Source organism: Nelumbo lutea, chromosome 2 (assembly GCF_056320005.1).
Source record: "Nelumbo lutea isolate HS-2025 chromosome 2, American lotus-T2T, whole genome shotgun sequence".
NCBI lineage: Eukaryota > Viridiplantae > Streptophyta > Magnoliopsida > Proteales > Nelumbonaceae > Nelumbo > Nelumbo lutea.
Genome location: NC_142685.1, coordinates 85,256,902 through 85,272,757, shown reverse-complemented (window position 1 = coordinate 85,272,757; position 15,856 = coordinate 85,256,902).

Here is a 15,856-nt window from a genome sequence, read left to right as displayed (position 1 = left end):
ACATATTTCAGATTTACCGTTAAATGGTTGTTTCATCATCTTGGCTTGTAAGCAAGGCTCACAGTGTTAGACAGTATTGTATGCCCTTAGCTTCAATCGGATTTGATGTACTTTTGTTATTTAGTGGAAATAAATTAAAGGGCATGTTTGATTCATGTTGTTTGGTATAATTCTATGTAAGACCCTAAAACTGGACACTTATAGAAACTTGTGTTAGTTTTAAATGTTCACAGCCATTGGATAAGTCTGGGGAGATTTAACCTGCCAAGGCTGATACTGATGTGCCACCAAGTCTTGGGATGGCTTGTTTCGGCCATCAGGGTAAGATCCAAGGCACATGCAGTATGGGATTGCTTGAACCCTTGAACTAGACCAGATTTTCAGTATTGCCCTAAACCATGGAGACAGATGGGCAAAACCGGAAAGTTACACCTGACCCCTAGACTCGATTATGACACATCACTAGGTGTCGGATCGGGCTGTCTTTGATGTGTCAATCAGTGAGATCCTTAGTGGGGGTCAAAACCTAGACATGTTGGGGCAGTTTGAGAATTCATCTGAGTGAGTGGTCATAGTGACAGGATCAGCCCCTTTGTCGAACAATGGTAATGATCGGGAATGCACTCTCTCTGATGGAAACCAAACTGCCGGCAATTGATTTCAATCGTTGGAATTTTGTTTTGCAAAATTAAGAAATATATATGTATATGTACGGTTTCAAAAGATTTGCAAAAGGTTTTAATTCCCGGGATCCATGTGAGTATAGAGTGCGGCACTGTTCCTTGCAGCCGAGAGAGAGGTCTTCTCTTGTCGGGCAGTGCTTGATCATTAAGGGCTGAGAGGTTAAGTGTAAGACCATTTAGGATAATACCTAATGGGCTAATCTTGCACCTGCACACAGTCCCTGGGTTTTTATATGATGACTTGGCCCAGGGACCACTTAATGTAAGTGTTGGGCCCATAGGGTCCATGTGATGGGCTCAAGGGGGTCATTGAGTCTTTCAGTGAATTTGACTGGGCCTTGTAATAAAGGCTAGGCCGAACCCATGTGGCTGGTTTGTAGATCAATGCTTGGGTCCCACGCAATACAAAGAAGCCCAATTGAGCAGCAGGTTGGAAACTAGTTAAACGCTGAACACTTGATGGGCCAAAAGCCCATTTCGAACTGGGCTGATATGATCACCAGTTCATAGGGCAAATCTGAGATTAGTGTTAGTAAAAGGATTGGGTCTTTGACCTTATCCACTCTAAGAGACCAAATTCAAATTACATTTGAATCTGGTAACCTCCTAATAAGTTCAGGAGTTAACTAACATAATCTGCAGATAGGATTAAGATTAACCTCTATCCAAATACTGATTTGGATTGGGATAACTCCCAAAAGATTGGGAGGTTTCTTAATCAAGAATAAAGAGGAGAAAAACCTAGCAGAAATATCAGATTTCGAACTAAGGGGTTTGAGTAAGCAAGAAACACATCCTGCAATCTGAGATTTGATCTCTCACAGACTCCAGAGAGAAGAGATAGTTCTGCCCTCTTCGTCCCTGGACTTCTCCTCCTTCAGCCACCGCCACTACCTGTTGGAAGATTGGATCTTTGCAGCAATAGGAAGTCAAGAAAGCAGTTCTTGACAATAGTCTTGCAAGATAGACAAAAGGATTCGGTGTTCAAGGTTTCCAGAGGGTTCTTATAAAGAATCCAGTGTGTAGGACGCACCTTGCTGGTTCCGTTCCATCCACAGCTATGTCATCTTTAGCAGGAGTGGATCTTGGTTACTTCTTTGGGCGTGAACACCAACTTTGGGAGATATTATTTCTTCGGATCAGGTATAATCCTTCTTGTTTCCTTTTGGTTCAGATCTGGTTTGTTTATGGTTCAAGTAGGATCCTTGAGTAATGTATTCTAAATTTAGGGAATATGATTCCCATATGGAAGAAGGTAGGAAATTTTTTTTGAAATTCGCCCCCCATTCCGCACCCTTCTTGGCATCCATTAGATGGATCCTACCATTCTTTCAGTGGTATCAGAGCCATAGGTTTGAATCTTGAACCAAAAGAAAGTCAGATCTGCGCAGATTGCTTTCTTTTTTTTTCAAGAAATGGTTTCTTGTTAAAGGCGTTTGATCTGAAATTAATTTTGTTAAATCCAAAAATTTATTTAGAATTGTTCTTTATTTATTTTTGATTTAATGGACTGTTCGAACCTGGAGATCGCAGTGCAGATTTAGCGCAGATAGTCTGCGCACCCTTTTTCTTCCTTTTATTATTATTCGGTCTGTAAATAATTTTTTTTCTAGACTGATTGTATAGGATTTGATCAAGAATGTAATTAATTCATAGAAATAGGATTTCTGTTTTTTATTTATTTTCTTGATTAAAGAAGAAGGAAGAAGATGGCGGCACTGGAGATTTGCAAATGGAGAAATTGCATACTGCGATTTATAGTTTATGAAACTGTAACTTTTGTGATTAACCTCTGTTTTGCAGGTGGTACGTACAGTCCATATTTTTTATTTGTGATTGTCTAAAATCAAAAAAATTATTAATTTCAGATCTCTCATGAATTAATTCTTGAATTGAAAATCAGTTTTGGACAATTTCAGACTAGATTGGACCAAAACTGTTTTGACCAAATCTGAGATTCGAAAGGGGCTGTTTTTCAGTCCATATTTCTCACATTGGTTATTCCAAATCTGATGTTCAATTACAGGGATTAATTCGGCCCACTTGTAAAGCCCTGTTTTAAAGGGTTAAAACTGCAAAAGACCATTATTGTGAGAAAAGCTATATGGGCCGAACTGCTAACTGCTATTCAGCCCATACACCTAGTAAACATTAATTGTTAATGCTTTAGGTTTTTTAAATGGGCTATTCGATGGGCTTTACAACAGTTAATTGATTGGATCAATTCTTCCTTTACATGTGATGTTTGGATGTATGATGTGCTGCGACCATGGGCCATAAGCACTTGGCCCATGTTAATTCGTTAGTGGCTCTTGCGCACACCATGGCTGAATGCACATCATTGCCATGGTGTCCCTTAAGGTCATTGGATGACCCCTCTCCACTTGGTGGGCCCCACAACCCTTAAAAGGGATGCGTACGGAACCCCTAGCCGATTGAGGGCCACCAGAAATCTGGCTTTATGAAAGTCAGTGGGAGCCACTTTGGTTTGACCTAAATTAGAACTAGGGCATAATTTTGTTCCCTCCAGCAAATATGAGTGTGTGTGATAGGGAGATCCATTTGATGGACTCTCTGAAGGCCTTCCGTTATTAGCGCAACGATGGGTCCATCAGTAATGAGGAAACGCACCATAAAATTGGGCTATCCATTTGCTGTTGGATCTGTTAGAGTGTTTCATTAGATGATAGGGGTGTCATAGACCGATGTGGGTGGGGCTTCACCAGAAAATGGGAACTCTCTCACGGTACCTTGGCGTAACCTGAATATGATGGGTATGCACTCACTGGACAGAAAGGTTCACCTGAAAACGACTCTGAACCTTGTCTGACAGAGGCCAAAGGGAAACCCATCTGATGAGTGGATATGATCCGTCACAGAAAAGTGGTGGGGTTATGCAGCTGAAACAGTTGGCTTCACGCACCTTATGTGATTTCCCACATTTCTAGAGACATTCCATCATCTCCATCACTGAGAAGGGAGGGAAAATCTCAGAGATGAATAAATGGGAATGGAACATAGATTAAAAGCCATATCTATGTAGGTAACATGAATCAAATTAAGGTTGTGGACTAACGTCTTTGCTATTTTATCAAAAAATGGCAATCGGTCAATTTGCAAAGCTCCTAGACGATAACAAGCTTAAGGGCCCAAACTATGCTGATTGGTACAGAAATCTTATGCTGGTCCTAACTTCTGAAAAGTTAGATAAGGTGGTGAAAATTCCTACCCCAGAACGTCCGGGTGATAGGGCTTTTGAGGGCTGTAGGAGGGACTACCAAGATTGGGAGGATAAGAACTCCCTAGCCCGCTGCTTTGTCATTGCCTCATTAGACAACTCAATACAGAGGCAGTTTGATCAGATCAAACTAGCCAAGGATATATTGGACAATCTAAGAACAATGTATGAAGAGCAGAACCGTTATACTCGACAAAAGGTCCTGAAATTGTTCATGACCGTGTAGATGTCCAAGGGGCAGAAAGTTCATGACCATTGTCTTTGGATGATGGGATACATTAATGAACTTGAAGCTCTTGGATCCGGGCTAGATCTTGGCACGCAAGTGGATGCCATCCTGAATTCTTATCCCTCTTCCTTCAATGCGTTCACTATGAAGTACAATATGAATAAGCTGAATGTTAGCGTCCAGGAACTCAGCAATATGTTGCTAGGGCCGAGGATCTTTTAAAGAAGGATGAGCCTGTGGTTATGCTTGTTGAAGCTAACAAATTGGGCAAGAAAAAGAGAAAGGCAAAGAAGCCCCCAGAAGAAAGCTACCAAACCCAAGAAGCAGAAGAAAAACAAGGCATCTGATGTCTGTCACTTCTGCAAATAGACCGGCCACTGGAAGAGGAACTGTCCTACATACTAGGAATCTAAGAAAGGTAACATCGAAACTTGTGTCATAGAAACTAATATGTTAGTTACTTCTGTGTCCTGGTGTGTTGACTCTGGGGCTTCAATTCATGCGTGTAACTCACTGCAGGGTTTCAAAGTTAGCAGAAGACTGAGTGATGGTGAAGTGACACTATTCTTGGGAACGACTGCAAGTGTTGCAGCTGCGGCTATAGGAACCATAGAATTAGTTTTTAGAGAAGGAGTCCTTGTACTTAAAGATTGTCTTTATGTACAGAACTTGAGAAGAAATTTAATTTCTGTTTCTAAACTGTGCTGATGGATATATTGTTTATTTTAGTAATGTGATTACTGTTAAACGGAATAATAAATTCATCGCATGTGGGGAACTGGAGAATGGTCTCTATGTTCTACATCATTCTCTAGAAACTAACCTAACCGAAACTACGTCGGTTGAAAACCCAAGAAAAGGAATCATGATACAATTAATCCCACATGCCTCTGGCATTACCGACTTAGCCATATCGGCATTGATCGAATCACAAGACTAGTAAAGAATGGTCCTTTGGATTTTCTAACCGTAGAAAATCTTCCCACTTGTGAGCCTTGCCTTCAAGGTAAGATGACTAAGCGGCCATTTGACGGTAAGCCTGAAAGATCTGGAGGCACACTTAACCTAATACATACTGATGTATGTGGTCCCCTGAGTGTTAGGACATGGAATCAACACGTGTACTTCATCACCTTTATAGATGATTTTTCACGATATGGTTATGTGTACCTAATGAGACACAAGTCTGAGTCCTTTGAAAAGTTCAGAGAGTTCAGACAGGAAGTCGAGAAACAGTTAGGGTGAGAAATTAAGGCCCTTCGATCGGATCGAGGTGGCGAATATCTCTCTGACGAATTCAAGGACTACTTAAAGGACAATGAGATAGTGTCACAACTAGCTCATCCTGCTACACCACAACTCAACAGTGTTTCAGAGAGGAGGAATAGGACCTTGTTGGACATGGTCCGGTCACTTCTCGTATGCTCAGAATTACTCACATCCTTTTGGGGATATGCATTAGAGACTGCTATCTACGTGCTGAATCGGGTTCCAACCAAACCAGTTCCGTAAACTCCATATGAACTATGGACTGGAAGGAATTCAAGTGTAAGACACTTGAAGATTTGGGGTTGTCCTGCACACATTAAAAGAACAAGTGTGGACAAGTTGGAATCCAAAACCAGTCGTTGCCTATTTATAGGCTACCCAAAGGATTCAGTGGGTTATCTATTCTATGACCCAAGTGAGCAGAAAGTGTTCTGCAGTCGAAACGCCCAATTCTTAGAATCCGAATACATCATGGACACTCACCGTCAGGAAATAGTTCTTGATGAGGAGAGCTCAGGAGCAGTGGGAGATGTCCCACAAGTTCCAGGTAGTGACCAACCTAGATGGTCCACCCGGGTATCTAGACCACCAGTTCGATATGGTTATGACCAGGATACCTACCTGGTGGAAGCCTTGACTAGTGAAGAGGATCCCGTGACTTACGCGGAAGCTATGTTAGACATAGATTCCCAGAAGTGGGTGGAGGCCATGAGAGCTGAGATGGACTCGATGGAGACCAATGGAGTCTGGACTCTAGTAGATCTGCCCTCCAGGGTAAAAGCAATTGGTTGCAAATGGATCTACAAGAGGAAGAAGGGCCTCGATGGTAGGATTAAGACCTACCAAGCTCGCTTGGTGGTGAAAGGGTATACTGGAAAAGAAGGCATCGATTATGAGGAAACCTTTTCACCCGTGGCCATGCTTAAATCCATTAGGATTCTTCTAGCTGTAGCAGCATACCATAACTATGAGATTTGGCAAATGGATGTCAAAACGCGTTCCTGAATGGAGATCTTAATGAAGATATCTATATGCAACAGTCATTGCTGCTGGTTAGGAACACATGGTATGTAAACTCAATAGATCCATATATGGACTTAAGTAGGCTTCTAGGAGTTGGAACATCTGTTTTGATTCTTCCGTCAAAACGTTTGACTTTGAGCTGAATCCGGATGAGCCCTGCGTTTACAAGAAGTCCAGTGGGGATAAGATTACTTTTTTAGTATTGTACGTGGACGATATCCTACTCATTGAGAATGATGTAGGAATGTTGACTTCGGTCAAGGTATGGCTGTCATAGCAGTTTTCCATGAAAGATCTTGGAGAAGCTTCATACACACTGGGTCTTCGACTCTATAGAGATTGATCGAAGTGGATAATTGGATTATCCTAGACTGCTTACAACAAAATTGTCAACAGGTACAGCATGGAAAACTCCAAGAAAGGAAATGTTCCTTTCAGACATGGAGTAACTCTCTCCAAGAAGATGTCTCCCAAGACTTCTGAGGAGATTGAGGGCATGAGAGACATTCCCTATGCCTCAGCCGTAGGGAGCATCATGTATGCCATGCGATGCACTCGCTCGGACATAGCTCAAGTGGTGAGTGTGGTAAGTAGATTCTAGGCTAACCCAGGGCAGGAGCATTGGACTGCTGTGAAGAACATACTTAAATACCTTCGAAGGACAAAAGAATTTTGTCTGGTATTCGATGGTAGTTCACTACAAGTTCTGGGGTATATCGATGCCGATTTCTAGTCGGATCCAGATGATAGAAAGTCTACATCTGGGTATGTTTTCACGATAGGATCGTGTGCTATTTGCTGGAAAAGCAGCATACAGGGGTACACTGCAAACTCCACAACCGAGGCTGAGTACATTGCCACAAGTGAAGCTGCCAAGGAAGCCGTGTGGATGAAGAAATTCATACACGAATTGGGAGTGATTCCGTCCAACACATCACCCATCCCGTTGTTGTGTGACAACAATGGAGTGATCGCCCATGCTAAAGAGCCTCGGGCCCACTCGAAGTCAAAGCACATCGAGAGGAAGTACCATGTACTGTGGGAGATCTTTGGTAGAGGGGACGTCCTAATTCAGAAGGTAGCATCAGCGGATAATGTGGTAGACCCATTGACTAAGCCACTGACATAGAAGGTGTTAGACAGTCTTGTATGCCCTTAGCTTCAATCGGATTTGATGTACTTTTGTTATTTAGTGGAAATAAATTAAAGTGCACGTTTGATTCATGTTGTTTGGTATAATTCTATGTAAGACCCTAAAACTGGACACTTATAGAAACTTGTGTTAGTTTTAAATGTTCACAGCCATTGGATAAGTCTGGGGAGATTTATCTTGCCAAGGCTGATATTGATGTGCCACCAAGTGTTGGGATGGCTTATTTTGTCCATCAGGGTAAGACCCAAGGCACATGCAGTATGGGATTGCTTGTACCCTTGAACTAGACCAGATTTTCAGTATTGCCCTAGACCTTGGAGACAGATGGGTAAAACCGGAAAGTTACACCTGACCCCTAGACTCGATTATGACACATCACTAGGTGTCGGATCGGGTTGTCTTTGATGTGTCAATCAGTGAGATCCTTAGTGGGGGTCAAAACCTGGACATGTTGGGGCAGTTTGAGAATTCATCTGAGTGAGTGGTCATAGTGACAGGATCAGCCCCAATCGTTGGAATTTTGTTTTGCAAAATTAAGATATATATATGTATATGTACGGTTTCAAAAGATTTGCAAAAGGTTTTAATTCCCGGGATCCATGTGAGTAGAGAGTGCAGCACTGTTCCTTGCAGCCGAGAGAGAGGTCTTCTCTTGTCGGGCAGTGCTTGATCATTAAGGGCTGAGAGGTTAAGTGTAAGACCATTTAGGATAATGCCAGATGGGCTAATCTTGCACTTGCACACAGTCCCTGGGTTTTTATAAGATGGCTTGGCCCAGGGACCACTTAATGTAAGTGTTGGGCCCATAGGGTCCATGTGATGGGCTTAAGGGGGTCACTGAGTCTTTCAGTGAATTCGGCTGGGCCTTGTAATAAAGGCTAGGCCGAACCCATGTGGCTGGTGTGTAGATCAATGCTTGGGTCCCATGCAATACAAAGAAGCCCAACTGGGCAGCATGTTGGAAACTAGTTAAACACTGAACACTTAATGGGCCAAAAGCCCATTTCAAACTGGGCTGATATGATCACCAGTTCATAGGGAAAATCTGAGATTAGTGTTAGTAAAAGGATTGGGTCTTTGACCTTATCCACTCTAAGAGACCAAATTCAAATTAGATTTGAATCTGGTAACCTCCTAATAAGTTCAGGAGTTAACTAACTTAATCTGCAGATAGGGTTAAGATTAACCTCTATCCAAATACTGATTTGGATTGGGATAACTCCCAAAAGATTGGGAGGTTTCTTAATCAAGAATAAAGAGGAGAAAACCCTGGCAGAAATATCAGATTTTGAACTAAGGGGTTTGAGAAAGCAAGAAGCACATCTTGCAATCTGAGATTTGATCTCTCACAGACTCCACAGTGAAGAGACAGTTCTGCCCTCTTTGTCCCTGGACTTCTCCTCCTTCAGCCGCCGCCACTACCTGCTGGAAGATTGGATCTTTGCAGCAACAGGAAGTCAAGAAAGCAGTTTTTGACAATAGTCTTGCAAGATAGACAAAAGGATTCGGTGTTGAAGGTTTCCAGAGGGTTCTTGTAAAGAATCCAGTGTGTAGGACGCACCTTGCTGGTTCCGTTCCATCCACAGCTGTGTCATTTTCAGAAGGAGCGGATCTTGGTTACTTCTTTGGGCGTGAACACCAACTTTGGGAGATATTATTTCTCCGGATCAGGTATAATCCTTCTTGTTTCCTTTTGGTTCAGATCTGGTTTGTTTCTGTTTCAAGTAGGATCTTTGAATAATGTATTCTAAATTTAGGGAATATGATTCCTAGTTGGAAGAAGGTAGGAAATTTTTTTTGAAATTCGCCCCCCATTCCATACCCTTCTTGGCGTCCATTAGATGGATGCTACCATTCTTTCACACAGATGGGAAGATCTTCTACAGTTAGAAAATCTAAAGGACCATCCTTTACCAACCTTGTGATTCGGTCAACACCGATGTGGCGAAGTCGGTAATGCCACAGACACGTGGGATTAACTGAATCACTGGCTCTCTTCTTGGGGTTTTCAGCCGACGTAATTTCGGTTATGTTGGATTCTAGAGAAGGATGTAGAACATAGAGACCGTTCTCCAGTTCCCTATATGCGATGAATCTACTATTTCTTTTAATAATAATCGTATTACTAAAGAAGACAGAGTAACCATTTGTACACAGTTTTGAGACAAATCAAATTTCTCTATAAATTTTGTACGTAAAGACAATCTTTCAGTACAATTGTTCATTCTCTAAAAATTAACTCCACGGTTCCTATGGTTGTGGCTGCAATAGTTATACTAGTCCTCAAGTAGAGTGTGACTTCTCCTTCACTCAGCCTTTTGCTTACCTTGAACCCCTGCAGTGAGTTACACGCATGAGTTGAAGTCCCGAAGTCAATACACCAGGATGCAGAAGCTACCAATAAATTGGTTTATATAACACAAGTTTTGAAATTACCTTTCTTGGATTCTAGGTAGGCAGGACAGTTCCTTTTCCTGTGGCCGGTCTTCTTGCTGAAGTGATAGGCATCTGATGCTTTTTCTTTCTTCTGTTTCTTAGGTTTGGCAGCCTTCTTCTGGGGCTTTCTCTTTGCCTTCCTTTTCTTGCCCAATTTGCTAGTTTCAACAAGCATGGCAATGGGCTCATCCTTTTTAATAAATTCTTCGGCTCTCTGCAACATATTGCTGAGTTCCTGCAAGCTGACATTCATCTTGTTCATATTGTAGTTCATGATGAATGGATTAAAGGATGGAGGCAGAGAGTTGAGATTAGCATCAATCTGTGTTACCAGATCTAGCCCGGATCCAAGAGCCTCCAGTTCATTGATATAACCCATCATCCGGAGACAATGGTCATGAACTTGTTGGCTCTTGGACATCTACGTGGTCATGAACTGTTTCAAGACCTTCTGCCGAGTAGAACGATTATGCTCTTCTACATTGTCTTGAGACTATCCAATACGTCCTTGGCAAGTTCGATCTGATCGAACTGCCTCTGAATTGGATTGTCCAAGGAGGCAATAATATAGCAGCGGGCAAGGGAGTTTTTCTCCTCCCATTCTTGGTATTCTCTTCCACGGGCCTCAGAAGCCCTATCTCTCGGACGATCCGGGGTAGGATTCCTTGCTACCTTATGTAACTTTTCAGAGGTTAAGACCAACATAATGTTCCTATACCAGTCGACATAGTTTGGGCCCTTAAGCTTGTTGTCGTCAAGAAAGCTTTGCAAAAGATCTGTTGGCCATTTTCTAATAAAAGAGCAAACATCAGTCCAAAACCTAATTTGATTCATGTTCATTACATAGATACGGATTTTAATCTACGTTCCATTTCCATTTATTCATCTCTGAGATTTCCCTCCTTTCTTAGTGATGGAGACTACGGGTTGTCTCTAGAAATGTGGGAAATCACATAGGGTGCATGGAGCCAACTATTTCAGCTGCATAACCCCACCACCTTTCTATGAAGGATCATATCCGCTCATCATATGAGTTTTCCCTTTGGCCTCTGTCAGACAAGGTTCAGAGCCATTTTCAGGTAAACTTTTCTGTCCAGTGAGTGCTTACCTATTATATTCATGAACGCCAAGGTACCGTGAGAGAGTTCCCATTTTCTAGTGAAGCCCCTCCCACATCGGTCTATGACGCCTGTATCATCTTATGAAACACTTAAACAAACCCAACAGCAAATGGATAGCCCATTTTCTGGTGCGTTTCCTCATTACTGAAGGACCCATCCTCATGCTAATGATGGAAGGCCTTTAGAGTGTTCATCATATGAATCTCCCTATCACTTGCACTCATATTAGCTGGAGGGAACAGTTATTACGCCCTAGTTTGTTTTAGGTCAAACCAAAGTGGTTCCCACTGACTTTCATAAAGTCAGATTTTGGAGGGCCTTAAATCGGATAGGGTTCCACACGTAACCTCTTGATAAGGTGTGGGGCCCACCACTTAGGGAGGTCATCCAATGACCAAAAGGGACACCATGGCAATGATATGCATTCAGCCATGGTGTGCGCAAGAGCCACTATCGAATGAGCATGGGCCAAGCACTTATGGCCCATGTACGTAGCATATCAGACATCCATACATCTCATGCAGGGATAAATTGATCCAATCAATTAATCATCTATAAGGCCCATCGGAAGCCCATTTTAAATCCATAATATTAACCATTAATATTATCTAGGTATATGGGCTGAAGTAGGGTTACCCAGTTCGGCCCATATAGCTTTATACTTTGAAGTGGGCTTTTGGCAGTTTTAACTATTTAAAACTGGGCCTTTACAGGTTGGGCTGAATTAACCATTTAATGAAATATCAATCCTCGGGCCCATTAGTGGGAAAATTAGGGCTGACTTTCTGCCTTGGTTAAACCCAAGATTTGGTCCAAACAGTTTGAACCAATCTTGGTTCGAATGGGTCTAGGGTTTGATCTTTAATTAAATCTTTTATTCAAGAAAATAATCTAAAATTAAAGAACTGATAAAAGAAAATCAAGAATCAGTTAAACAGGGTTGTTCGCACAATCCATCCGGCAAAACAGATGTTAGATCCTAGTTTACAGTTTCATAAACTGCAAATCGCAGATTGTATTTCTCCCATCTGCGAAATCTTCTTCTCTACAAAATCTCCCTTTCTGCGCTGCCATCTTTGATAAAAAAAAAAAATAGAAATCCTATTTCTATTAATGATTACATCAGATCGAATACGTATACATTCAGTCTATAAAATAAAAAAAAAATTATTTACAGACCAAATAAATAAATAAATCAAGAAACTGTGAATCTTGCAGGTTCCCTACGCAAACCACGAAATCGATCTCCTCTTGTACGAACCACCCATAAATCAAGAAAATCATAAAGAACTATTCTAAACAATAATCAGATTTATATAAAATTAATTTCAGATTATTTGCCCATCATTTTTGGGAACAAATTTCCCAAAACCCATATTTGCGCAAATCGGGTAGAACGCTTTCTGCCCATTTGCGCAGGTTCAGATCTGAAACAAAATGGTTCAAGATTTGAACCTGGTTCTGATACCACTGAAGGAATAGGATATCCATCACATGGATGCCCAAAGATTGCGGAATAAGGGGCGAATTTCAAAATGTTTTCTCTCCCTTTAATTGGGAATCGCATTCCCTATTTAGAAAATCATATTTTCAAGGATCACTCTTGAACCATAAACTGAAGCAGATCTTAACCAAAAGGAGTAGGGGGGGATTATACCTGATACAGAGAAACAGTATCTCCTAATGGAGGTGTTCACACCTAATGAAGGATCCAAAATCTGCTCCCACTGAAGATGGCACAGTGTAGGATGGAGCAGAATCAGCAGTGTTCTTCCAAAAGAACTTGACCCTTCGCAAGAATCAACAGGATGGCTTATGAATACAGCTCTAACCAATCTTTTCTCCAAAAGATTGGTATCAAGATCGAATCTTGATTACTTCTGTAGAAAGTAGGAGATCGAACTGCTGGAGGCGGCGGCTGTAGGAATGAGGCGGCAAGAGAGTATTCGCAGGGTTCAGATTTTCTCTTCTTTTGATTTCAGCTCTGAAGACAAGAATGTATTGACTGCATGTCTAAAGGCTGCCGCCCCCTCCTCCATTTATAATCTTAAAGGGATCAGCTCCTAATTCCATTAGCAGTTGGTGATCCAAATCATTTTTGGATTAGAAGTCCCTTTAAGTGATAGAGGATAACCCTTATCTTATCTGCAGATCCGATCAGTTGATCCATCTCAGAATTCGCCCCTTTAAGTGACTAATCAAATTAGCCCAATTCAAAATGGGCTTAGGGCCCATTTAAGGTTATGTATTCACTTAGCTTTCCTAACTACTGCCCAGTTGGGCTTCCTTGTATGGCATGGACCCAAACATTGATCTACACATCAGCCACATGGGTTCGGCCCAGCCTTTATTACAAGGCCTGGCCGAATACACTGTTATGGATAGTGCACCCCCTGAAAACCATCCCGTGGTCTCTATGGGCCGAACACTTACCCTAAGTGGTCCTTGGGCCAAGCCCCCTTGTAACCCCTAGGGACTGTGGGTAGATGCAAGATTAGCCCATCAGGTATTATCCTCAATGATCTTACACTTAACCTCTCAGCCCATAATGATCATACACTGCCCGACAAGAGAGGACCTCTCCCTCGGCTACAAGGAATAGTGTTGCACTCTCTACTTATATGGATCCTGGGAATTAAAAGCTTTTGCAAATCATTTCGAAATCATAATATATACTTTTATATGTCATATAAAATATATTTTGCAAAACAAATCTCAACGATTGAAATCGGCTGCCGATAGTCTTGGTTTCCATTAGTGAGAGTGCATCCCCAATCATTACCCTTGTCTGACAAAGGGGCTGATCTTGTCACCATGATCACCCACTCAGATGAATTCTCAGACTGTCCCAACATACCCAGGTTTTGACCCCCGCAAAGGATCAAATTGATTGGTATATCAAAGACAACCCAGTCCATACCCAGTGTAGTATCATAATCGAGTCTAGGGGTCAGGTGTAACTTTCCAATTTTGCCCATCAATCTCCAAGGTCCAGGGCAATACTGGAAATCTGATCCAGTTCATAGATTCAATTAATCGTACACTGTATGTGCTTAGGGTCTCACCCTGGCAGCTGAGATAGGCCACCCGAATCGACTTGGTGGCACCACAGTGTCAGCCTTGTCAGGATAGGTCTCCCCAGACCGACCCACTGGCTATGAACATTCTAAACTAACATGAGTCTCATTAAGTGTCCAGTTTAAGGGTATTACATAGAAACATACCAAGGGAACATGAATCAAATTTGCACTTTTATTCATTTACAATAAACTCATAAAGTACATCATCTTGATTGAAGCTAAGGGCATACAAAACTATTCAACACTTCTTACCTGGTTGAATTTCATATCTGCAGAAAACAAATAAAATACAAATTAAATCTAATAAAAATAAATTTGTAGGAAGGAAAAATTAAATTGGAAATTGAAGAACAAAGTGTAATTCTAAAACTAAAGAAAAAAATGGTTAGGATTCAAATCCAAAGGTGGCAGTATGGTGTTGGCGAACTGCAAGTAAGAACCAATCCTCTTGCCTAGGCGTCCTCCTCTTCCTCTACCCTTGAACTTCTCAAGATCAGCCTTCCTTCTTACTTGGGTGAATTAACCAACCCCTTCTACAGGGCCCCTGGGACCCTTTTTGTAAAGAAGGGTGGACACAACTAGAGATGGGAGGTGGCAACTGGGATTTAGCAAAGTTAGGGATGCCCTAGGGTTACTAATGGATGGGTAAGATGATTTTCGGGTGATCCTATGGCTGAAAATGGAAGGAGAGGGCACCAAATATTATGCATGGTTGAGATTTGGGCGCCCAGAAATGGAGGGTGTAGATTAGAACATCTAGGGTTGAACGGTTAAGATTAAAAGAATATGTGGTTGAAGGGATAGGAAATCCATCACATGGACGCCCAAGATTACGGAATAAAGGGGGCGAATTTCAAAATTTTTTCTCTCCCTTCAACTGGGAATCGAATTCCCTATTTAGAAAATCATATTTTCAAGGATCATTCTTGAATCACAAACTGAACCAGATCTGAACCAAAAGTAGGAGAGAAAGATAATACCTGATACAGAGAAATAGTATCTCTCAATGGAGGTGTTCACGCCCAAGGTAGAAACCAAAATCTACTCCCACTGAAGATGGCACAGTGCAAGGTGGAGCAGAATCAACAGTGTCCTTCCTAAGAACTTGATTCTTCCCAAGAATCACCTGGACGACTAGTGAATACAACTCCTACCAATCTTTTCTGCAAAAGATTGGAATCAAGATCCAATCTTGATTTCTCCCAAGCAATGGAGATCGAACTGCTATAGGCGGCGGCTGCAAGAAGGAGGCGGCTAGAGAGAATTTGCAGGGTGTAGAATTCTCTCATCTGTTGGATGTTGTGTCTAAAGGCTGCCGCCCCCTCTTCCTTTTATAGACTTAAAGGGATCAGCTCCTAATCCCATTAGGAGTTGCTAACCCAAATAATATCTGGATTAGAAGTCCATTTAAGATAAGGGATAATCCTTATCTTATCTGCAAATTAGATCAGCCAGTTCCTAATCTAATTAGGAAGTTTCCAAATCTAAATCTCATTTAGATCTTGGACTCTTTGAGTGGATAGGGTGTGGGCCCAATTTTATCAACTGATCTTATCTCAGAATTCGCCCCTTAAAGACTAATCAAATTAGCCCAGTTCAAAATGGGCTTAAGGCCCATTTAGGG